Here is a 25824-nt window from a genome sequence, read left to right as displayed (position 1 = left end):
TCTCCTGTATCATATAACCCCATATATCACAGAGCTCAGCTTCTCTCCTCTATCATATAACCCTATATATCACAGAGCTCAGCTTCTCTCCTCTATCATATAACCCTATATATCACAGAGCTCAGCTTCTCTCTCCTCTATCATATTACCCTATATATCACAGAGCTCAGCTTCTCTCCTCTATCATATAACCCTATGTACCACAGAGCTCAGCTTCTCTCCTCTATCATATAACCCTATATATCACAGAGCTCAGCTTCTCCCCTCTATCATATAATCCTATATATCACAGAGCTCAGCTTCTCTCCTCTATCATATAACCCTATATATCACACAGCTCAGCTTCTCTCCTCTATCATATAACCCTATATATCACACAGCTCAGCTTCTCTCCTCTATCATATAACCCTATATATCACAGAGCTCAGCTTCTCCCCTCTATCATATAATCCTATATATCACAGAGCTCAGCTTCTCTCCTCTATCATATAACCCTATATATCACACAGCTCAGCTTCTCTCCTCTATCATATAACCCTATAAATCACAGAGCTCAGCTTCTCCCCTCTATCATATAATCATATATATCACAGAGCTCAGCTTCTCTCCTCTATCATATAACCCTATATATCACACAGCTCAGCTTCTCCCCTCTATCATATAACCCTATATATCACACAGCTCAGCTTCTCTCCTCTATCATATAACCCTATATATCACAGAGCTCAGCTTCTCCCCTCTATCATATAATCCTATATATCACAGAGCTCAGCTTCTCTCCTCTATCATATAACCCTATATATCACACAGCTCAGCTTCTCTCCTCTATCATATAACCCTATAAATCACAGAGCTCAGCTTCTCCCCTCTATCATATAATCATATATATCACAGAGCTCAGCTTCTCTCCTCTATCATATAACCCTATATATCACACAGCTCAGCTTCTCCCCTCTATCATATAACCCTATATATCACAGAGCTCAGCTTCTCTCCTCTATCATATAACCTATATATCACAGAGCTCAGCTTCTCTCCTCTATCATATAACCCTATATATCACAGAGCTCAGCTTCTCTCCTCTATCATACAGCCCTATATAATACAGAGCTCAGCTTCTCTCCTCTATCATATAACCCTATATATCACAGAGCTCAGCTTCTCTCCTCTATCATATAACCCTATATATCACAGAGCTCAGCTTCTCTCCTCTATCATATAACCCTATATATCACAGAGCTCAGCTTCTCTCCTCTATCATACAGTCCTATATAATACAGAGCTCAGCTTCTCTCCTCTATCATATAACCCTATATATCACACAGCTTAGCTTCTCTCCTCTATCATATAACCCTATATATCACAGAGCTCAGCTTCTCTCCTCTATCATATAACCCTATATATCACAGAGCTCAGCTTTTCTCCTCTATCATATAACCCTATATATCACAGAGCTCAGCTTCTCTCCTCTATCATATAACCCTATATATCACAGAGCTCAGCTTCTCTCCTCTATCATACAGTCCTATATAATACAGAGCTCAGCTTCTCTCCTCTATCATATAACCCTATATATCACACAGCTCAGCTTCTCTCCTCTATCATATAATCCTATATATCACACAGCTCAGCTTTTCTCCTCTATCATATAACCCTATATATCACACAGCTCAGCTTCTCTCCATCATCACTTTACAGTTTGTCTTTCAATATTTTCTATTTTATAGCGTGTGATCCGTATAGACACTCCAGAAACAAAATCTTTCATTGACTATAATACAAAGCATTGCTCAGACTCACCATTTTTCACTGACACGACCAACATGAACTATGATATATTATTTACTTTCTAATTGTATTATTTTATTGACAATGCGGCTCTTATTGTCCTTTACCGAACAGAAATAAAAAAACGGGCAAGCAGTCAATGTGCGGCTCACCATGGAGGCGAATGACTGCTACTTGTATGTATCGATGCCTTACCCCAGCAGATCTGCTCTCCCTGGATTGTGGGGAGGGGGAGATGACCTCCTTTTTATAGAGCGGCTGCCTGGTTTAGAGGGGGACATCAGCGGGAAAGATATTGTCTCCATGAAGAAATGTTTCTTTAAGCTCTCAGTAAATAATCACTCCATTGATTACAATGTCAGAATATAATTGCTTTATAACTATCGGATTTGTACAGTCGTGTTGACTACCTTTCCATGTATTGTGGTGACTTATGATGCTTGTCATGTATGCTTGATAATATTTTCTATACAATGCTAGGGGCTGTAAATCTTTTGCAAAGACGAACGTTCTTTCAATATAATAAATAATTCTTGCTATCTTTTCTGGGTTTATATCCATTTTTGCATGCGCCGCAGTAAATGGAGCAGCACAAGGGTCGGGGTTTGCTACAAGCAACAGCCTATGACCATATTACACTGCCGAGGGTAAAATAAATCCATGCATTATATACTCAGCATACATTAGGACATATACATACATTTATTAGTCATAGTCTCATATATTAATGTTAACATAGCCCAATGTCTCATGATAACGCAGTCCCATGTTTTTAATGGGAGTGTGTTACCAGACCCCAGCATGGGTGACCTCTGTATATAGATAGGTTAGGGTCACCTGAAGCAAATTGTGACAACTGTGCAAATGAGCCTTGGCGTAACTTAAGGGGTTGCAGAGGGTGCAGCCTTAGGGGGCCCATAAGCACTGGCATCAGTATTGAGATTGCAGCTTCCATCTGGCCCATAAGCCAAGGAGACCCACAGATTACCCTAACCACACTAAGGTGGATTAAACTCCTTAGCACCTGTAACCATCACTATCAAGAATCCACTGTAGGGTTGAGGTAGTGGCCCTGGACAAAAGATTGCACCGGGGCCCACAAGTCTTTAGTTACTCCACTGCAAATGATCTCTGTGGAGCAACAAAGGTATTACTGCTTATGACTTTGGAGCAATGACAACGCCCTTGTTGCTCCAAAGAGCACATTTGCATATTGACAAACCTTAGCAAGAGAGGTGCTGATTTAAAAGAGGAGAACGTCACTTGACTCTGGTGACCCTTTCTATCTGGGGGGCTTGGTTAATATGCTGGGTTCTGGTGATAGATGCCATTTAATAGTCCAGTTACGTAGGTCCCATAACATAGTAGGCATATATGATTAAACAAGTCTCCTCCTCTTTGTAGATCTACTGCCCCCCTATTATATACAGTATGGGATAGTGGATATATGAGGAGGCACATATCTGACATTATAGATCATATTTTTTTTTTTTAATTTATGGTCTTTCTGTAGGATAGGTTATGAATGTCTGATCAGTGGGAATAGAATGGTTGTGCTGCTCTGCTCCTATTGAGTAGAAGTAATGGCGCCTGGCCACTGTACAGATTGGATATAGTAAACAGGCCAAACGGACTTCAGAACAGCTGATCAGGGTTTTTATTCTGACTGCCAGATTGGAATCGGGAAGGAATTTTTTCCCTGGAATGGGGCAATTTGCACAAGCCTCATGGGGTTTTTTGCTTTCCCCTGGATCAACACTGTAGGAGATTGTAGGGTTATAGGTTGGACTTATAGGTTGGACTTTATGGACTGATGTCTTTATCCAACCTCATCTACTATGTTACTATATGTATCTATGATCTCAATCATCCAGTCCGTCTGGGATTACATAACCAGACAGAAGGATTGGAGCAAGCCTACATCCACAGAAGATCTGCGCTTAGTTCTCCAAGATGGCGGCAGCAACAATCTCCCTACCATGTTCCTTCCAAAGCTGTCTGCAAGTGTACCTACCACTTATATGACCCACAAAAGTTCTTGTTGAATCTAGTTTTATCCAAACCAGTTTGCTCTTCTCTACTTTGGACCAAGTCAAATCCAATGTCCAGTCTGGAATCAAATTTCACGAAATTTGCTCATCTTTATGTATCTCACGATTGCTATGGACTAGAGATGAGTGAACACTAAAATGTCCGAGGTTCGAAATCCGATTCGAACAGCCGCACACTGTTCGACTGTTCGAACAGATTTTGAACCCCATTATAGGCTATGGAGGGAAATGCTCGTTTCAGGGGTACTCAAAATTCGATAAAATTATACTTACCAAGTCCACGAGTGATGGTCGGGCTGGATTCTCCTTGAAGTCTTCTCCCGGCACAGTGTCCCTGCGTCTTCTTCTGGCTGGAATTCATGCTGCCTAGGCATTGGGGCCTACGCAGAGCCGACTGCGCATGTGAGGGCATGCCCGCGCATGCGCAGTCGGCTCTGCCTACGCCGGATGCCTAGGCAGAGTGAATTCCAGCCGGAAGACGCCGCGGGGACGCTGCACGGAGAAGACTTCTAAAAGTAAGAGAAGAACCAGCGTTGATTGGCAGAATGTATAGCATTCTGCCAATCAACGCTGGTTCTGTATCGAACCTTAAACTGCGAATAGCTAGTAGTGTTCGATCGAGTACGTATATTTTGAATACTGTAGTATTCGATTGAACACCTACTCGATCGAACGCTACTCGCTCATCTCCACTATGGACAACACCATTGATCCCTAGTGAGGTATATTCTATCATCAGTGTGTACGACTCCATCCACCCAACCAACCAAACCGAAAGCTCTGTTCCCTTTCCCAGAAAAATGTATAATTTACTGCCGTATGCAAAATTATTCATCATCTTTCACCCAAAACATATTGCAATAAATTTACAGTTTAAGAAATCCTGTAAAGTTTCAGATAACTTCTAACCTATTGTACTTCCATCATAAAAAAGACCTGCTTTGTGCACATCGAATTCCAATTTTTATGATATGCATAATTGTACTTTTGACCGATGATGGTATCATAATTACTGTACAAAAAGCAAAACTAATTAGGACCGGGCATTAGCAATTCCATAAAGATAGTTAAACCTGCCAAGGATAACACAAGGAGTTGAGAGAACATTTCCTGCTACGGCACAGATGGAAACTTTGATTTTCGGCTTTGTAATACCACGTCGTCTTTCCCCCCCCCCCCATTTTTTACCAGTTGATATTAACTCAGTGATGCACACGGCATAAAAACGACAAAAGTAATACATTGCCGCACAGAGATACAATAGAGGAACAGCTTGGACCCTCTCACATTTGACCTTTCGTCGCGCTCATTGTCATGCTGCTGCCCGTCGTTCACATCAGCTGGAGCCGAAGTACAAATAAAATGTGGTTTTTGGTCGGCACGTGGGCAAACAAAGGCAGAGGGATGCGGTAAATAGTTTATTGATTGGACAGCTCTGTCCTTGGTCTCACTCCCCATAGTAAATTCATAAAGAATATCGTGACTGAGCGTGTGAAGGTTCATAAGAATGAGCGTCATAAGCAGGATAGATGGTGGTTTCTTTCCAGGCCATCAGCCAAGCTGAGAAATGGCCGAGTATTTATAGGATAAGATCACAGATACAATGAATTAACCTTAGTCAAGGGAGTTACTGGAGAAAGTCAATGCTGTGGATATAGAAACACAAAAAGGAGTCTGACGGCAATCAAGGAAGTGTTGGCCGGAGAAGTCCTTGTCCCTTACTTCCCGTAGACGTTTAATCACAGAATCAAGGTGAATTCGGTGATCTGGGGAAGTTAACTTGTTCATAGGAACAGTAGCAACATGAACTCCAGTGCATAACACACACAAAAACTATTCTCTAAAAATAAAATGCTTTCAGTCCTAAGCCGTGACATTAGGTTTCATGGTTCAATTTACCAATATTTGTTATAACTATTCAAAAAAAATCTGTTTTTTGGAGTTCACCACTTACAATATTTATTGCACTCTAGGGTTTCTTTAGACCCCAGATTACAATAATGAAAGGCCCAGGGAAGGTGTGATGCATACAAAATCATTGTCACCTTTGATCACCGCTCATGGACTTCGCCATGACATCTGGTTTTCATTTCTGAAGGGAGATGTTTGGTCTTCATTTCAGGTGCGGAGTTTTGGCATGGTGGTGCTTTGATGACAGCATCATGACATTGAGCAAAAAGTGACCTGGGGTCTATTGATGTCAAAGAGTAGACCATGGAGGCCATGGATACCATGGAGGACTCGCACAGAGGTGAGGAAGGGTAGGTTCGAGTTGTTATGTACTTTTCCACAACTGCACATGGCCTCCAATTATTATGTTCTGGGATGGCTTACAAATATTTGAAAAATTAAGTTCATGAGGTTTACCCATCACTATTAATCTTTAGGTAACATCTTGCCGCCACAGTGTTTGTTATCACAAAAAAAATTAGTTTGGGGGCATTCACACAATGTAACGCGGTGTTGATTCTGACACGATAACTCACGTAAGAATCAGCGCTGATAAAAAGACTCCCATTGACTTCAATGGGTTCTGTTTAACGTGCGGACCACATTGAAATCGATAAGAGGCTTTTTAACCCATTGATTTCAATGTCTTACTTTCGTTAAATGGAACCCATTGAAGTCAATGGGATTCTGTTTTACAGTGCTGATTCTTACGCGAATTATTGTGTCAGAATCAACGCCATGTTACATCATGTGAATGTCCCCTAAAAAAGCCATGAAAAAAACAGCCACAAGAACACTTAAAAAACATGTGTGTGAAACCAGTCTAAGGGTACATGTATCTGTGACTGTTAGGGGGTAGAGATGAGCGAGTAGTTAAATACTCGATATTCGTTTCGAGTAGCCCCTCAATATTCGACTACTCAAATCGAATATTGAATCCTATTATACTCTATGGGGGGAAAATGCTCGTTTCAGGGGTAGGCAACGTTCGATCAAATTATACTTACCAAGTCCACGAGTGAGGGTCGGGCTGGATCCTCCGAGAAGTCTTCTCCGTGCAGCGTCCCCGCGGCATCTTCCGGCTCTGAATTCACTCTGCTAGGCATCGGGCCTGGGCAGAGCCGACTGCACATGTCCACACTACAAGAAAATGGCTGCTTACAGTCAAAGCGGCCATTTTCTTGTAGCGCGGGCATGCGCTGTCGGCTCTGCCCAGGCCCGATGCCTGGCAGAGTGAATTCAGAACCGGAAGACGCCATGGGGACGCTACGCGGAGAAGACTTCTAAAGGTAGGAGAAGAACCAACGTTGATTGGCCGACTGTATAGCATTCGGCCAATCAACGCTGGTTCTGCATCAATTTTTTCCATTCGAATAGCGAGTGGTACTCGATCGAGTACGAGTATTTCGAATACCGTAGTATTCGATCGAATACCTACTCAATGGAATACTATTCGCTCATCTCTATTAGGGGGTGTTCACCCTAATTTTGCTAATGTACATAGCTCTCTTCCATCATAGGATGAAAGCAACGGACATTAAACCATCAAAGAGAATAGTCACAGACTGATTTTGTGTCCGTTCTCATTGACAAGTCCTGCATGCATGACTTTATTTTCTGTTACAAAAATAAACAAACATGACGGGGTAAAATAACTTCCATCATGTTATTTACATTAGTGCGAAGAGGATCGGACACAGATTTTGTCTGTGACAGTTTAATGTCCGTTGCTGTCAACCTATGAGGGAAGACAGCAATGAACATTAGCAAAGGTATTGTGTACTCCCACTTAGAAAGTGGATCCGAGATCATACTATATTGGATTGTTTTTTTATTATAGTCTATTCATTCAATGCCCTTTGTGATGTGTTTGTTTTGCTTTGCGTTTTTTATCCCATTTGCTTTAATGAGAAAGCTATAAACAACTACATATAACATCTTACTTGGAATTTTATTGCGGTATTGTTTTTCACATTTTACTGTTTCTGCTGCAAATTATAACAAAAGTGAAAAAAAAAATAACAAAAAGTAAATTTACATTATTTTAATGTTATTTTCACAGCACAGTAATGGTCGCATTCTTGAACCATTCCTCCCCCATATGCCCATACATTAAAGCTACTTTATCTCATGATAAACAAGCTTCAGTAGTCTGCAAACACGACTGTGCCCAGAATGGAAGTCGAGATTTTGACTGACAGCTTGGAGCCTTTCAACCTTGATATGCCAAAAAAGCAAAGGTTTTCATCTTGGTTGGCACCTGACAGTCTATTTAACACAAAGGCAATGTGACGGATCTACAGTCCCTCAGTTGTATGTAGTATGGCCCGTATAGAAGTCTATGGGGCACTACTTCACCTTTGTAAACCTCCTTTTTTATAGAAAGGCATAAAAAGACTTTTAATGTATGGATTCCAACTGGACGACACATTGTGGCACATTCAATTGAATTTTGTATTGCAGAGGTGTTAAGAGAACCATGTCCTTCATAGAGATGGGTAAACCTGGATATTCTAAAGTGTTCAGGTTTTTACAAACTTGAATAAATGGAGGTTTGTCTTGGGTGAATGAAAATGGCCAACATATTATACTCTATCGTCTTCAGAATCTTGTATATAATAGGTGGAGGTGACAAAAAAAAATTCTTACCCACCTTCCATTACCTCATTTGGACCTTTACCAATGCCTGATACTCTCCAGTGATGTCATGTGCATGGGGTTACTTCTGGCCTGTGATTGGGCCACCAGTGGATGCTCGGCATGCCCATATCCCAGCTGAGGCCCAATCCCAGGCATATTCACCTTCAATTACCTCATTTGGGCCACTCACAGTTCCCAATGCTCTCCAGTGATGTTATGTGGCCTGTGATTGGGCCACCAGTGGTAACACAATGCTCAGCATGCCCTTGTCAACGCTGAGCCCCAATCCCAGGCATATTTACCTTCCAATAACTCATTTGGGCCCCTTGCAGTGCCCGATGCTCTTCAGTGATATCATGCACCCTCGGGTCACCTCTGGCTTGTGATTGGGCCACCAGTGGTAATTTGAAACTTGGCCTATCCATGTAACTGCTGAGGCCCAATCCCAGGCACATTCACCTTCCATTACCTCATTTGGGCCTCTCGCGGTGCCTGATACTCTCCAGTGATATCATGCACCCTCGGGTCACCTCTGGCCTGTGATTAGGCCACCAGTGGTCACATGACGCTCGGCATGCCCATGTCACCGCTGAGGCCCAATCCCAGGCACATTCACCTTCCATTACGTTATTTGGGCCTCTTGCGGTGCCCGATGCTCTCCAGTGATATCATTCACCTCGGGTCACCTCTGGCCTGTGATTGGGCCACCAGTGGTCACATGACGCTCGGCATGCCCATTTCACCGCTGAGGCCCAATTCCAGGCACATTCACCTTCCATTACGTTATTTGGGCCTCTTGCGGTGCCCGATGCTCTCCTGTGCCTTGGGTCACTGCTGGTCTGTCATTGGGCCACCAATGGTCAAATGACGCTTGGAATTCCCATGTTATCACTGAGGTCCAACCCAGGCACATGTGCAGCTCTCTCTATTGACTTCTATGGGGTTTTGATACTTGCCTAGAGGTGGAACCTCTAGGACCATATATGGACCTCTAGGACCTCTATGGACCATATAAAATCTCTCTGTAGATATGATCCCCCAGATCGGTCTCAAATTCATCCTAGAAAATGAGATTACATCCCCATTATCCGAGCTGTACTTACGCATTGAACCCCTCTAACTAATCTCGTAACATTGCTCAAAGTAAAAACTTGTGCAAAATAATTTCTTATTCCCCTCGAATGATTTTATCAAACTCTATTTCGCCTTTCTTTAGGGTTTAGAAGCTGTACTGAAACAAATGAACAATGCAACAATTAAGTTGTAAATTATTTATGGCAAACACATTGCGGCTGCATAATGCGGCCGAGTGTATAATGTCATTTATATTCTTTGTGGCAGAAAATATCAAAGCGACACTTGTGGAATTGTTTTTTTTCTTATTTAGAATAAGTTCTGATGAATGCAGGAGATACTAAAAGGAAATTATACTCATGAAAATAAGTTAGCCTTAATTACCTTCCAGAAATGTATTTTCTCTTTCCACCGTTGTTTTTCCCCCTTTCAATTTTTAATATCTTTAAGTGCGCCGAGGTAATTGTCTGAAATTTGTAAGCGAAATCTCCAGAATAATTCCATAAGCGGCATCGGTACATTGCCTCGCTGCAGTCACTGTTATTTAAAGTAATATGGCAGCTGGTCAATACCATTTTTTTTCATCCAGTGGTAAAAAGTTGAGTTAAATGATCTTAGTTGTTTCGAACAGTACATAAGGTCCTACAATGCTACGCCTGACTCCTTAAGACTCCTTAAAGGGGTTGACTAATAGGTAACAACATACTACCCGAAAATGCTCCCTTATGACTCTTCTTCCCCTTCCTACTAGTCATCTTGACAAACTGGGATCGCTTGCTCATCAATGGCGATCCATCAATGAGTGGCTGAGTGGACATTTCCTTACATCAAGAGAGTGGTAGAGGACCTCGAGCATATCACGGCAGGATTGTGAGGGAATCGATAAGGTGAGCAATAGAGATGAGCGAGTAGTATTCGATTGAGTAGGTATTCGATCGAATACTACAGTATTCGAAATACTCGTACTTGATCGAGTACCACTCACTATTCAGATGGAAAAATTCAATGCAGGACCAGCGTGATTGGCCGAATGTTATACAGTCGGCCAATCAACGCTGGTTCTTCTCCTACCTTTAGAAGTCTTCTCTGCGCAGCGTCCCCACGGTGTCTTCTGGCTCTGAATTCACTTTGCCAGGCATCGGGCCTGGGCAGAGCCGACTGCGCATGCTCGCGCTACAAGAAAATGGCCTCTTTGACTGTAAGCGGCCATTTTCTTGTAGAGCGGGCATGCGCAGTCGGCTCTGCCCAGGCCCAATGCCTGGCAGAGTGAATTCAGAGCTGGAAGACGCCGCGGGGACGCTGCACAGAGAAGACTTCTCAGACAATCCAGCCCGACACTCGTGGACTTGGTAAGTTCAATTTGATCGAATGTTGCCTACCCTTGAAACGAGCATTTTCCCACATCTCGGTGAGCAATGTTTGTTTTTTGTACCTGTCTCGCAACCTCATCAAATGGAGTTTGTCTCCAGAACTAGAGATGGTCAAACCACTTTGTCGCAAGCTGAGTTCGATCTAAATATCCCAAATTGTTTGGTTTATAGCAAAAACTAATAATTAGGGATTAGTCTCGGGTGAACTAAAATGGCCACCACGAAATGTATTAGGTAAATTATTATACTTTGGAGTCTCTTCAGACTCCAGAGTATAATAGGTGGAGGCCCAAAGGGAAGTGAAAAAATGTAAAACATTTCTACTCACCTTACCTTGCCCTGATGATAGTCTCTCCTGGCAATGTCATGCACCCAGGTTCACCACTGAGCCCTGTGATTGGGCCACAGCAGCCATATGGACATGCTGAGCATAATAATATCATGACTATCAGCGTGGCCATGTGACTGCTTATGTCCAATCATAGGCCTCAGCCTAAAGTAAACAGACATGATGGAGGCCAGCATCCGTCATGTTGTTTATATTAGTGGCAATGGGTACAGACACAGTATCAGTCTCTGTGAATGTTCTCTGTGACAGTTTAATGTCCATTGCTGTCAACCTATAACAGAGATCCTATAGGTTGTATTTCCAGTTTAACCTATAACAGAGGACAGCAACGGACATTAACAATAGTAGTGTGAACTCTCCCTTTTTGGAAATGTAACACATATTCACTTTTCCTTTCACATGACTTGTATTAGGAAAAACAGGAGGTCACTCTGTTTATCTATCTATCTATCTATCTATCTATCTATCCTATATATATATATATATATATATATATATATATATATATATATATCACAGTTGTGTCAATGCCCAAGCAACCGTGATACCGAATGCTGCTATCAACTCTATGGGGTAGGAACGCTGGGGTAGGAACGCTGTCCCTGGCGCTACGATGGCTGACTAGGCCCTGTTGGTCAGCTGTACACAAGCCAAGCTTGATCCCGACAACTACTAGCTCTCTAAATACGGAGACCTAACAGACAGATGAGGTCAGAGCTCAAAGAGGCTAGGGACTGGGATACTAGAGTCGGTCACCCCTAACGAAAGAATACGTGCAGCTGCAAATAGTAACAACTAGGATGGGATGTGCTAGAGAGCTAACAGGCACAGCACAACCAGAAACACACAACAAGAATTTGAGGAGAGGAAAAGTGGAGTAGTGAGGAAAGGGTATCACAGGACAGGGGCAAAAATAAACCTGAAGCCCTAAACAAAAACTCACTAATACCAAAACAGACTCTTACACAAGACAAAACTCAGACCACTTCCAAATCAGCTCCTGAGACCGTGAAACTGCTCCAAACACTCCTACTAGACTGGGTCAAGAATGCTAGTTGGTAACAACGAAAACCGTCAAGGACTGAAGCCAGCAGTGAGCCTTTACAGATCCCGGAACGACCTGATAGGTTGATGACAATGTCAAACATCTGAAGCTCCCATCTACAGAGACACCAAACCAGTTTGAGTATACACTGAGGCAGATACTCAACCACCTACTGAATAGCTCCGTGGCAAAGAGAATAACCAGAGAGTCACAAGACACCGGCTCAAATCCCCAGAAAATACACAATTTTATACAACAACTCAGGTCATGACTAGAGATGAGTGAGTAGTACTCGATTGAGTAGGTATTCGATCGAATACTACGGTATTCAAAATACTCGTACTCGATCGAGTACCACTCGCTATTCGATGGAAAAGTTCGATGCAGAACCAGCATTGATTGGCCGAATGCTATACAGTTGGCCAATCAACGCTGGTTCTTCTCCTACCTTTAGAAGTCTTCTCTGTGCAGCTTCCCCGCGGCGCCTTCCGGCTCTGCATTCACTCTGCCAGGCATCGGAACTGGGCAGAGCCGACTGCGCATGTCTGCTTGTAGTGCGGGCATGCGCAGTCGGCTCTGCCCAGGCCCGATGCCTGGCAGAGTGAATTCAGAGACGGAAGATGCCGCGGGGACGCTGCAAGAAGACTTCTTGGAGGATCCAGCCCAACCCTCACTCGTGGACTTGATAAGTATAATTTGATCAAACGTTGCCTACCCCTGAAACAAGCATTTTCCCCCCATAGACTATAATAGGATTCGATATTCGATTCGAGTAGTTGAATATTGAGGGGCTACTCGAAACGAATATCGAACCTCGAACATTTTACTGTTCGCTCATCTCTAGTCCTGACAATATATATATATATATATATATATATATATATATATATATATGTGTGTCCGCTGGTCCTACCCAAATTGTATAGTGCAGCTTTCTGTTCTGACGCCTTTCGATTTATATGACTTGTTTTCTAAGACTCTTTCTGTTTTTATCACTTTTTCTAACTTTAGTAACGGTTAGTGATTCCTGTACCGATTTGCAAAATTGGAAACTGTTTTGTTTGGGCGTCAATTCACTGATCTCTAAATACATAGCGGCCAAAAACGCAAAAGTGGAAAGCACTGCTTTCGTTCCAAACAACTGCCTTGGTACAGGCTTCTTCCATCCCGGTGGTAATAAAAGCAAGCTCTTAATATCTATATTATGTTCTATTTGCTTCCATTTATAGCCTTTCCCCGCTACTAAGTGCACGACAACCAGTAAAATCCACTAAAGTGCCCTATTGTCAGAATTTTAACTTACTTTCTAAACTCTTTTTCTCTATATGTGGTAGAGTTATTTGTTGTGTCCTTCTCCAAGCCTGAAAACTGTTTGATGGCCTTGAACAACTTAATGATGGTCACTACACTGGAAACTGGAACATTGAGCATTTTCTGGATTGTTTTATAGCATCACCCACCATGTAAAGATTAATGACCCCGTGCCGGCATTGTTTGTGGTGTTCTATGACTTTAACCATGATGATGGATTTCTCCGTGAGTCTGTTGCTTCTTTGTATACCTGGTGAAAACTGATATCCATTTGTAGCGTCTCGAAGGTTCCTTATGTATGTTCCAAAGCTGAAATATTGCTTTGAGATTAAAGGTACAAACCTATATTTCTACGCACTTAGGGAACGTAATAATCTTGATCACAATGGATATTTTTACATGGATATTTCTCTGTCAAATACAAGGACATTGTTCATCGTAGTGAGGATAATGCTAAAATAAGCCAATTTTCAATCCAACTGAACAACATGATGTTTTCTAGTCAACATATTATAGTGTTGACAGGTATTGAAATTTGTTAGGAATGAGAAGAGAAAAAAGAATGAAATTTAGTGTGATATACGCTTCTAGCAATATATACTCATGTTATATAGTGTCAATCTTAAAGGGAGCCTGCTAGTATAAAACCACACACAGGTAGACTGTATAGGGGCAGCTTAAGATTGTATAGCAAGAGTTTACAATCTATATGGTAGAGGGGGTGGTACAAGAGGTGGCAGGGGCGGCATCGAAGGTAGCAGGGGCGTCATCGGAGGTAGCATTCCTTATACAGTGGTCAGACAATTTTGTAATAGAGGTTACTGTCATTACATAGACATAAAACCGTATGAGCCATGTCCTTTAACATGCAGGTGGTGCCCGGACATATAAAGTTAACCCTAAATAGCATCATATCGTGTGGGGTAATGTGGGAGCGTGAACAAAGGAGGGTTTGTTTTAGGGACTCTAACTACAGAGGGGTTTACATTAGTAATTGTGATATGACTGTCTGATAAGATGTGTCTTTATTTTGCACTTGAGTCCAGGATAGAGCATTCCAGAGAAGTGGTGCAACTCGAAAGAAGTCTTGTATACGAGCGTGGGAGGTTCTGATAATAGAGGATGTGAGTGTTAGGTCATTGAGTGAACGGAGAGTACAGGTTGGGTGGTAGACAGAGATGAGGGAGGAAATGTAGAGAGGTGCGGCATTATGGAGAGCCTTGTGGATGAGGATAAGTTCATATATCCTAGTAGTGTGTCATTTCTGTGTGTACTATCTGTACTGTGTATTATTCCTGTACTGTAACATCATTGTGTATATAATCACTGTACTGTGACATCACTGTGTGTGTTATTCTTGTACTCTGATAACATTGTGTGCATATCTGTACTGTACAATTACCATCTATGTCTGTGCAAAGGAGACAAGAATAAGAATACACTTTTAACATCCTGGACTTGGTGCCGAAGATAGTCCTGGTAGAGTATAGCTCCATTAAAAGGATTGTTACTGTATACCATAGTTAGTGTATGTTATGCCCCTGATTATCAGCAAATGTGCGCTACAGCTCTGAGGCTTGCCAGATCCCAACCAACAACCCATTCATGCATAATCCATCAATGCAAAGATAGATAGATAGATAGATAGATAGATAGATAGATAGATAGATAGATAGATGATAGATAGGAGATAGATAGATAGATAGATAGGAGATAGATAGATAGATAGATAGATAGATAGATAGATAGATAGATAGGAGATAGATAGATAGATAGATAGATAGATAGATAGGAGATAGATAGATAGATAGATAGATAGATAGATAGATATGCTACCTCATCCGTTCTCCTAGAGACCTTATGGCAAGGAAACATGCAACCGGATACACGCAGCCCTAGGTATGTATTAGGAGGCTGCTCCTGCTCCCTGCGAAGGGATTGAATCCGAGAGTTATACTTTAGTTTATTTTATTGATAGGTTCATAATACAAGAAGACATTCTGTACAATATTACCTTTACTAGGCATATTACAGGACTTATCATGTGCTGGCAGAGACTCATTGGGCTTGTGTTTCAGCTACATGCATTATAAAGCGTTCCCTTACAATGTAGAGCAGTATTATCTGAGTATTACAGCGGAGCCTGATAGGTCGGTAACATATTGCCGAGCAGGATCCCATACTTTGGCTTGTAGTGAAATTGTTAACTTTACCTGACATTAGCCTAGCAGGGATATCAAATATTGACAGAATTGGCAGAACTGTTCTAAATTCTGGGGAGAATAAGCTGAGTGTGTAATTCCTTCTTCAAATAGAGACAGCAGCAGAGAGACGAAAAGGAGGAGGCCGAAACTTAGCGAAAATAACATCGAACAATGGGACTGTAATAATGGGAACTGTCTGTGGATTACATTTCATTTCGCTCTAATTTATTACCTTGTAGTGTTGGATATTGTTTTGTATGTAAAGGGCAAATTGCAACTCTACGTACATGGATATTCTCTTGACTTGAATGGACAGCATGTAATGCTTTCTTATTCCTTCGGGGGCACTGCAGGGAAATTGAACACTTGCTATCAGATTCTCTAAATTATTACAACTGATCAGTAAATGTCCCAGCAGTGGGACATCTGTGATCAGCTTGTATATGGGAAAGTTTTGTAACAAAATGGCATTGCCCTAAGCAGTAAGCCCCTTTAATTACAGAGTAAGGTGCTCATCTTGGTCCAAGGTTGTTGTATACTAGTTTTACGGTATGTATTAACCTGGTTATCTTGTATCAATCATTCTTCAACAAGGCATAGTGGTATATGAAAAAACAGGTATATACCTTCCAACCAACCTAGATGGGACAATCTTAGATTTTGGGTGCTGTCCCGGTTGGTGGGAGGAATGTGCTGGCTTCAACTTATCTGCATCCGGAGGACTCAGATGAGTTGAATACAATGGTAAAGCCATTAGATGTCCTCTTAGATGTGGTAGCTACTGGTAGGGGACAATATACTGTGGGGGCAGCTGGAGGGAGCATTAAACTGTGGGGGTATCTGGATGGGTAGATTAAACTGGGGCCAACTGGAGGGAGACATTATGCTGCAGGGGTAGCTGGAGGGGGATATGAAAAGGCAATGATGGACTACTACCATCATCTATAGAAGTGTAATCTTCTATTGTGAACCTGTATGAGGTGACTGCTGCAAAAATTTCCCTTAAAGAATTGGCAATTGTCAGTTTATTATTATGCTTAGTGGCCAGAGTTAAAATTGCAGGATACAGTACTTTTTAAAAATATAGATAGTAGGAAGGAAATTTTTTTAAAATTGTAACATTCTTAAAAAAATATCATTTAAATAAAAATACAGGTTATTTTCTGATGACGCATTCCCTTTAATAGTCCATGAGCACAGGCGTAGGATCCAAGAAAAATAGAATGATGGCACATGGTTGGCATACTTTGTAGCCTGGATTCATAGCCCCCAATGGTCGTATTGCTGGAGCCATAGAAATAAGATAAGATAAGATAATCCTTTAATAGTCCCACATTGGGGAAATTTCAGTATGTTACAGCAGCATAGTAATACAGATACAGGATAATGAATTGGTCCATGTACTATCAGTCATTAATATTAGATCTGCGGGTTCTGTTACCTGGGACCGCCACAGATCAGCTTACAGAGATAGTGCAGCTTTCAGTAATATTTACATACCATATGCCATGTTGCTCCCGTGCGATACAGTGTAGACGACATTGAGACAGTGTTCCAATACCTACACCCGGTGCTACAGTTTGTATGGCAAGAAACATCAATAGTAAAAACTAGATAATCCCTTTAAGTACTATCAAGTTGGTGTCTTGAGGATACTGGACCCATTTTCAACCCTTTAATAAATCGCTGTTTTATCTTTTGCTGGCTTATATGATGGAAAGCGGCTCTGCAATGGAAACATTTCATCTGGAAGTAACGGATCTATTAGCTTTAGTCTTCCAGCCTATCTAGTGTACAGTCTCCTCGAAATCTGTCACCGCAAACATATGACACCAGAAAATGCTGTAATGTAAGTGCTGATCTCTGACCCAGGAGCATTCTCTTCATCCGCCTCTCGTGCTGCAGGTGAAATAGGGATTAATCCTGACTTTTTCTCCCTTGCTTAATATTTGTACATAGACCCCCGAGTCAAGTCGCGGTATTACACGCTCTGTTCTTGATAAATCCTGACAATATTCTATTTCATAGCGAGATTACCACTTAAATGTATCATCTGAACACCTTTCTAAAAATATATTCCCGGGGCATCCTCGGCGTTTTTGATACGAGATTACCTAAAATCAATCAGCGAGAAATTACATTCTTCAGGTACTTAAACCGCTGCTCATATGCACTTTACAATTAATATTTAACGCGAATTGGCATCTCATCCGTACCCATAATCATTTTATTATGGGAAAGACAGAGATTGGAGACCAATAACTCATTCTCTGCCAGGTGTAAAATAACCGTTCACGATTTATGGTTATGCTTCAACGACGCAGCCGCATGGTAAGGGACGGCTGTTAAGGGTTGGTGGGGGCCGCAAAAATAACAGGTACAGTCTCGCTTTATTGGATTCTTGCAAGAAAATACCAGTCACCTTTAAATACTGAGCATTTCCCGTTCTCCGTAATAGTGTTTGCCTCATTTTTTATGCTGAACAAATCAGTTTGTGGGCACCGGGGGGATTTGAGATGAGTAAGAAAAGGCTTCAGGTTCCCAGCGCTTCTGCTAATAATTAAATATCTCTTGCGATTTCCGAGACGGTACAATACAAGACGTCGAATAGTTGGAATATATATATATTTTTTTAATCACGATTTACAGTTTCGCTGGGAGCGCCGGCATGCGTGTAACCCATTAAGCGCTGGGAGAAAACAAGGGTCGGCAAACAAAACCGTTCCCAAGGTGACAGTTTGTCATTACTTTTACCGTGACATTTTGCGAAGGGGTCTGTGTTCCTCGAAGCGCTAATATTATACATTCAGCGCTACAATGTATGCAAGCTATTTTTAGAGATCGTCACACGTCAGATAGTCACCTCTCTCGTAGCAGCGCAAGTCCGGCTTCCGATTGGTTCGTGGTAGAAAAATGAAAGCCATCTCCGACCACAGGCTTTCTTCTCGCCTCTTGCACTGCTGGTAGGGAAGGAATCTTAAGAAAAACCCTGTGATTAAGGGAAGATAAAAAAAATCTAGGCTTTTGGAAATCGAGATTTTATCTTGTCCCAGTATTTCCAGCTTTTTCTGGTCTTGATAATCAAAGTGAAAAACAACGGTGTGTATCAAGGCAAACTGTGCGGAAAAATATGGCTTCAAAGGACAAAAAATTGCGTATCCCTTTCTGCAGGGTTAGCCTTTCATGCGAAACAAAAAGGGCTCGCGATGGTGGAATGGGAGTGCGAAAGGCATCCAATGCAATTACGTTCCAAGGTACCGAGGATGCATGTGAACAAAACAAGGCTTAAACAGGCAAGGGTGTGAATAATATAGGGAGATGAGGAACATTAAGTAATGCAAAGAGGAAGGAAAGGAGAAACAAAGACGCTAGGCAAGACTCAAGCTATTCAGATTATATATGGATGATGTACAGAGGCAATAGTCATCACTAGAGATGAGCGAACACTAAAATGTTCGAGGTTCGAAATTCGATTCGAACAGCCGCTCACTGTTCGAGTGTTCGAATGGGTTTCGAACCCCATTATAGTCTATGGGGAACATAAACTCGTTAAGGGGGAAACCCAAATTCGTGTCTGGAGGGTCACCAAGTCCACTATGACACCCCAGGAAATGATACCAACACCCTGGAATGACACTGGGACAGCAGGGGAAGCATGTCTGGGGGCATAAAAGTCACTTTATTTCATGGAAATCCCTGTCAGTTTGCGATTTTCGCAAGCTAACTTTTCCCCATAGAAATGCATTGGCCAGTGCTGATTGGCCAGAGTACGGAACTCGACCAATCAGCGCTGGCTCTGCTGGAGGAGGCGGAGTCTAAGATCGCTCCACACCAGTCTCCATTCAGGTCCGACCTTAGACTCCGCCTCCTCCGGCAGAGCCAGCGCTGATTGGCCGAAGGCTGGCCAATGCATTCCTATGCGAATGCAGACTTAGCAGTGCTGAGTCAGTTTTGCTCAACTACACATCTGATGCACACTCGGCACTGCTACATCAGATGTAGCAATCTGATGTAGCAGAGCCGAGGGTGCACTAGAACCCCTGTGCAAACTCAGTTCACGCTAATAGAATGCATTGGCCAGCGCTGATTGGCCAATGCATTCTATTAGCCCGATGAAGTAGAGCTGAATGTGTGTGCTAAGCACACAAATTCAGCACTGCTTCATCACGCCAATACAATGCATTAGCCAGTGCTGATTGGCCAGAGTACGGAATTCGGCCAATCAGCGCTGGCTCTGCTGGAGGAGGCGGAGTCTAAGATCGCTCCACACCAGTCTCCATTCAGGTCCGACCTTAGACTCCGCCTCCTCCGGCAGAGCCAGCGCTGATTGGCCGAAGGCTGGCCAATGCATTCCTATGCGAATGCAGACTTAGCAGTGCTGAGTCAGTTTTGCTCAACTACACATCTGATGCACACTCGGCACTGCTACATCAGATGTAGCAATCTGATGTAGCAGAGCCGAGGGTGCACTAGAACCCCTGTGCAAACTCAGTTCACGCTAATAGAATGCATTGGCCAGCGCTGATTGGCCAATGCATTCTATTAGCCCGATGAAGTAGAGCTGAATGTGTGTGCTAAGCACACACATTCAGCACTGCTTCATCACGCCAATACAATGCATTAGCCAGTGCTGATTGGCCAGAGTACGGAATTCGGCCAATCAGCGCTGGCTCTGCTGGAGGAGGCAGAGTCTAAGATCGCTCCACACCAGTCTCCATTCAGGTCCGACCTTAGACTCCGCCTCCTCCGGCAGAGCCAGCGCTGATTGGCCGAAGGCTGGCCAATGCATTAAATGCGAATGCAGACTTAGCAGTGCTGAGTCAGTTTTGCTCAACTACACATCTGATGCACACTCGGCACTGCTACATCAGATGTAGCAATCTGATGTAGCAGAGCCGAGGGTGCACTAGAACCCCTGTGCAAACTCAGTTCACGCTAATAGAATGCATTGGCCAGCGCTGATTGGCCAATGCATTCTATTAGCCCGATGAAGTAGAGCTGAATGTGTGTGCTAAGCACACACATTCAGCACTGCTTCATCACGCCAATACAATGCATTAGCCAGTGCTGATTGGCCAGAGTACGGAATTCGGCCAATCAGCGCTGGCTCTGCTGGAGGAGGCGGAGTCTAAGGTCGGACCTGAATGGAGACTGGTGTGGAGCGATCTTAGACTCCGCCTCCTCCAGCAGAGCCAGCGCTGATTGGTCGAGTTCCGTACTCTGGCCAATCAGCGCTGGCCAATGCATTCTATTAGCCCGATGAAGTAGAGCTGAATGTGTGTGCTTAGCACACACATTCAGCTCTACTTCATCAGGCTAATAGAATACATTGGCCAATCAGCGCTGGCCAATGCATTCTATTAGCTTGATGAAGCAGAGTGTGCACAAGGGTTCAAGCGCACCCTCGGCTCTGATGTAGCAGAGCTGAGGGTGCACAAGGGTTCAAGTGCACCCTCGGCTCTCCTACATCAGAGCCGAGGGTGCGCTTGAACCCTTGTGCAGCCTCAGCTCTGCTACATCAGAGCCGAGGGTGCGCTTGAACCCTTGTGCACACTCTGCTTCATCAAGCTAATAGAATGCATTGGCCAGCGCTGATTGGCCAGAGTACGGAATTCGGCCAATCAGCGCTGGCTCTGCTGGAGGAGGCGGAGTCTAAGATCGCTCCACACCAGTCTCCATTCAGGTCCGACCTTAGACTCCGCCTCCTCCAGCAGAGCCAGCGCTGATTGGCCGAATTCCGTACTCTGGCCAATCAGCACTGGCTAATGCATTGTATTGGCGTGATGAAGCAGTGCTGAATGTGTGTGCTTAGCACACACATTCAGCTCTACTTCATCGGGCTAATAGAATGCATTGGCCAATCAGCGCTGGCCAATGCATTCTATTAGCGTGAACTGAGTTTGCACAGGGGTTCTAGTGCACCCTCGGCTCTGCTACATCAGATTGCTACATCTGATGTAGCAGTGCCGAGTGTGCATCAGATGTGTAGTTGAGCAAAACTGACTCAGCACTGCTAAGTCTGCATTCGCATAGGAATGCATTGGCCAGCCTTCGGCCAATCAGCGCTGGCTCTGCCGGAGGAGGCGGAGTCTAAGGTCGGACCTGAATGGAGACTGGTGTGGAGCTATCTTAGACTCCGCCTCCTCCAGCAGAGCCAGCACTGATTGGTCGAGTTCCGTACTCTGGCCAATCAGCGCTGGCCAATGCATTCTATTAGCCCGATGAAGTAGAGCTGAATGTGTGTGCTTAGCACACACATTCAGCTCTACTTCATCAGGCTAATAGAATACATTGGCCAATCAGCGCTGGCCAATGCATTCTATTAGCTTGATGAAGCAGAGTGTGCACAAGGGTTCAAGCGCACCCTCGGCTCTGATGTAGCAGAGCTGAGGGTGCACAAGGGTTCAAGTGCACCCTCGGCTCTCCTACATCAGAGCCGAGGGTGCGCTTGAACCCTTGTGCAGCCTCGGCTCTGCTACATCAGAGCCGAGGGTGCGCTTGAACCCTTGTGCACACTCTGCTTCATCAAGCTAATAGAATGCATTGGCCAGCACTGATTGGCCAGAGTACGGAATTCGGCCAATCAGCGCTGGCCAATGCATCCCTATGGGAAAAAGTTTATCTCACAAAAATCACAATTACACACCCGATAGAGCCCCAAAAAGTTATTTTTAATAACATTCCCCCCTAAATAAAGGTTATCCCTAGCTATCCCTGCCTGTACAGCTATCCCTGTCTCATAGTCACAAAGTTCACATTCTCATATGACCCGGATTTGAAATCCACTATTCGTCTAAAATGGAGGTCACCTGATTTCGGCAGCCAATGACTTTTTCCAATTTTTTTCAATGCCCCCGGTGTCGTAGTTCCTGTCCCACCTCCCCTGCGCTGTTATTGGTGCAAAAAAGGCGCCAGGGAAGGTGGGAGGGGAATCGAATTTTGGCGCACTTTACCACATGGTGTTCGATTCGATTCGAACATGGCGAACACCCTGATATCCGATCGAACATGTGTTCGATAGAACACTGTTCGCTCATCTCTAGTCATCACTACAATGGCTACAAAGAACTCCCCGGGATACCTTATTAGAAAGGCCCCATACTGAAAGGAGATTAACATATTGCATGGAACACATAGATCTGACACACAGACCGAAAATACACAGACATAGAATTATGGAGAGGTGTGAGAGAAAGAATGTTTGTCTGATTTATAATCCATCCCGTTCCCCATGTACTGACATACCGGGATGGTGTTACTTTTATTTCCAGATGTACCTGTAATGGATTTGGGCTTACTGCACAATGGCAGCAACAAAATATTGTACAACAAGATGCAAGAGACATAAGAAATCACAGCACTCCATAGCAAACCTTGTAACGGGGCCCACTCCACCATTACTACATGATGTATAATGACACAGTGATGTCACAGTACAGAGATAATACACACAGTGATGTCACAGTACAGGGATAATACACAGTGATGTCACAGTACAGGATAATACACACAGTGATGTCACAGTACAGGATAATACACACAGTGATGTCACAGTACAGGATAATACACACAGTGATGTCACAGTACAGAGATAATACACACAGTGATGTCACAGTACAGAGATAATACACACAGTGATGTCACAGTACAGGATAATACACACAGTGATGTCACAGTACAGGATAATACACACAGTGATGTCACAGTACAGGATAATACACACAGTGATGTCACAGTACAGGATAATACACACAGTGATGTCACAGTACAGAGATAATACACACAGTGATGTCACAGTACAGAGATAATACACACAGTGATGTCACAGTACAGGGATAATACACACAGTGATGTCACAGTACAGGGATAATACACACAGTGATGTCACAGTACAGGGATAATACACACAGTGATGTCACAGTACAGAGATAATACACACAGTGATGTCACAGTACAGAGATAATACACACAGTGATGTCACAGTACAGGGATAATACACACAGTGATGTCACAGTACAGGGATAATACACACAGTGATGTCACAGTACAGAGATAATACACACAGTGATGTCACAGTACAGGGATAATACACACAGTGATGTCACAGTACAGGGATAATACACACAGTGATGTCACAGTACAGGGATAATACACACAGTGATGTCACAGTACAGGATAATACACACAGTGATGTCACAGTACAGGGATAATACACACAGTGATGTCACAGTACAGGGATAATACACAGTGATGACACAGTACAGAGATAATACACACAGTGATGTCACAGTACAGGGATAATACACACAGTGATGTCACAGTACAGAGATAATACACACAGTGATGTCACAGTACAGAGATAATACACACAGTGATGTCACAGTACAGGATAATACACACAATGATGTCACAGTACAGGGATAATACACACAGTGATGTCACAGTAAGGTAATACACACAGTGATGTCACAGTAAGGTAATACACACTATGATCTTAAAGTGCAGGAATAAAGACCACATACCTCAACAAGCCCCACCTGTAGCCTCCAGGCCTTGCATTTATGTCTATACCTCTGTCATCTGTTGTGTTACCTTTCCTTGGTTCTGTATTAGATCTGGCCCCCTGTTATCTGCATATTCCAGATTCAGTATCTCTGTTACCCGTCCTGACCTCCTGTTTGTTTCACTCTGTACATGTATTCTGTCTGCTCTGACTTTAAGCTGTATTCTCGCTATACATTCATCTGCAGCATAATCTTTGACCTGCTTGGTCAATTGTCTACAACACCGGGACCACTTCAAGAGGTAGCGACCCGGCATGGATTCTAGTTGTTCACTACTGAGTAGGACCGCCCACCAGACTCCTAAGCAAAGAAAGGGCAGAGTTTGAATTGAACAAAACATAACTTTGACACAACGATAAATATTTATATAACCGTATCCATCCATCCGCTCGGATTGAACTTTTCCATGTAGCAGGTCCCCTTTAAGACGCATCAAAACAGCAGCGTTTGAATTAATGAATACAAATCATCCCATGAATCCTGTTGTGTCGGCCTAGGAGAATTTAATTTTGTTTAATTTTTAACTAATACTGTCTATCGGGGGAATAAAATGTACAGATCTATCACTACTTCAAACACACCATACCTCCACCTACAAAGCCCGCGCTTGCACGAATCAAATACGTGACCTCCTCACATGCATCCCTCTGCTGACTGATGCAAATTCAGGATTCCCTTCTTGTATTTAGATTTCTTTGATGTATGTAACAGCTATATCTTTATGTACTAGCGTCTCCATATCATGGCGGTTTTTATGATTCCGTAACACGGCCCCGCAGCCTAGCTTTCCTTTTCTTACCAATCTATATCAAGCGCCAAAGGGGGCGAGAGCAGTATAGAGAAGTCTGACGATAAGTCGCTGACAGCTCCTATGATGATACAATAAACCTCTATGTAGTAACTGATGTCTTTATTATATACCAGTAAAGATCTAAATGTCAACATATTAACTAATAGAACCCATCACTAAAGCGGAGATGGTATGGACATCCAGCCACGTGTTCTACGGCTTCCTCGTAAATGTCACAAATTGTAAGGTCGGGCTGAAGTTTTTATTTCCTACGCAGGCGATTTGGTAACAGCGAGAGGTAAATATTCAGAAGGGCCGCGCTCAGATTAGAAGTTGTTTCAGATGGAAAGAACATTTTGTAACATTTGCAAATCAACAAACGTTCTTCCGTATGTTAAAAGCACAGAAGGGACAGAATGCCAAAATCGTAAAAGGGTTCACGTAAATATGCATTAAGATAATTTACTAACCACAATGTAGCAAAGGAAAAAACAAAAGAGCAATAAAGACGTCTGCAGAACGCTCAGATCGCCCACATATCTTCAGGATAGCATTCAGATTACTAGGTTGTTTTATGTTTTAGTTATAGTAAAGTATTTACTCGTCTCTAATCTAGTTATTTATCTATTTGTCTATCTATCTAAGAAAAAGGTCAAGTCCAACAGTGGACTAGTAAATCCAAGAATAA

The sequence above is a fragment of the Leptodactylus fuscus genome, chromosome 9 (genome assembly GCF_031893055.1).
Source record: "Leptodactylus fuscus isolate aLepFus1 chromosome 9, aLepFus1.hap2, whole genome shotgun sequence".
NCBI lineage: Eukaryota > Metazoa > Chordata > Amphibia > Anura > Leptodactylidae > Leptodactylus > Leptodactylus fuscus.
Note: the sequence above shows the minus strand (reverse complement) of the source record.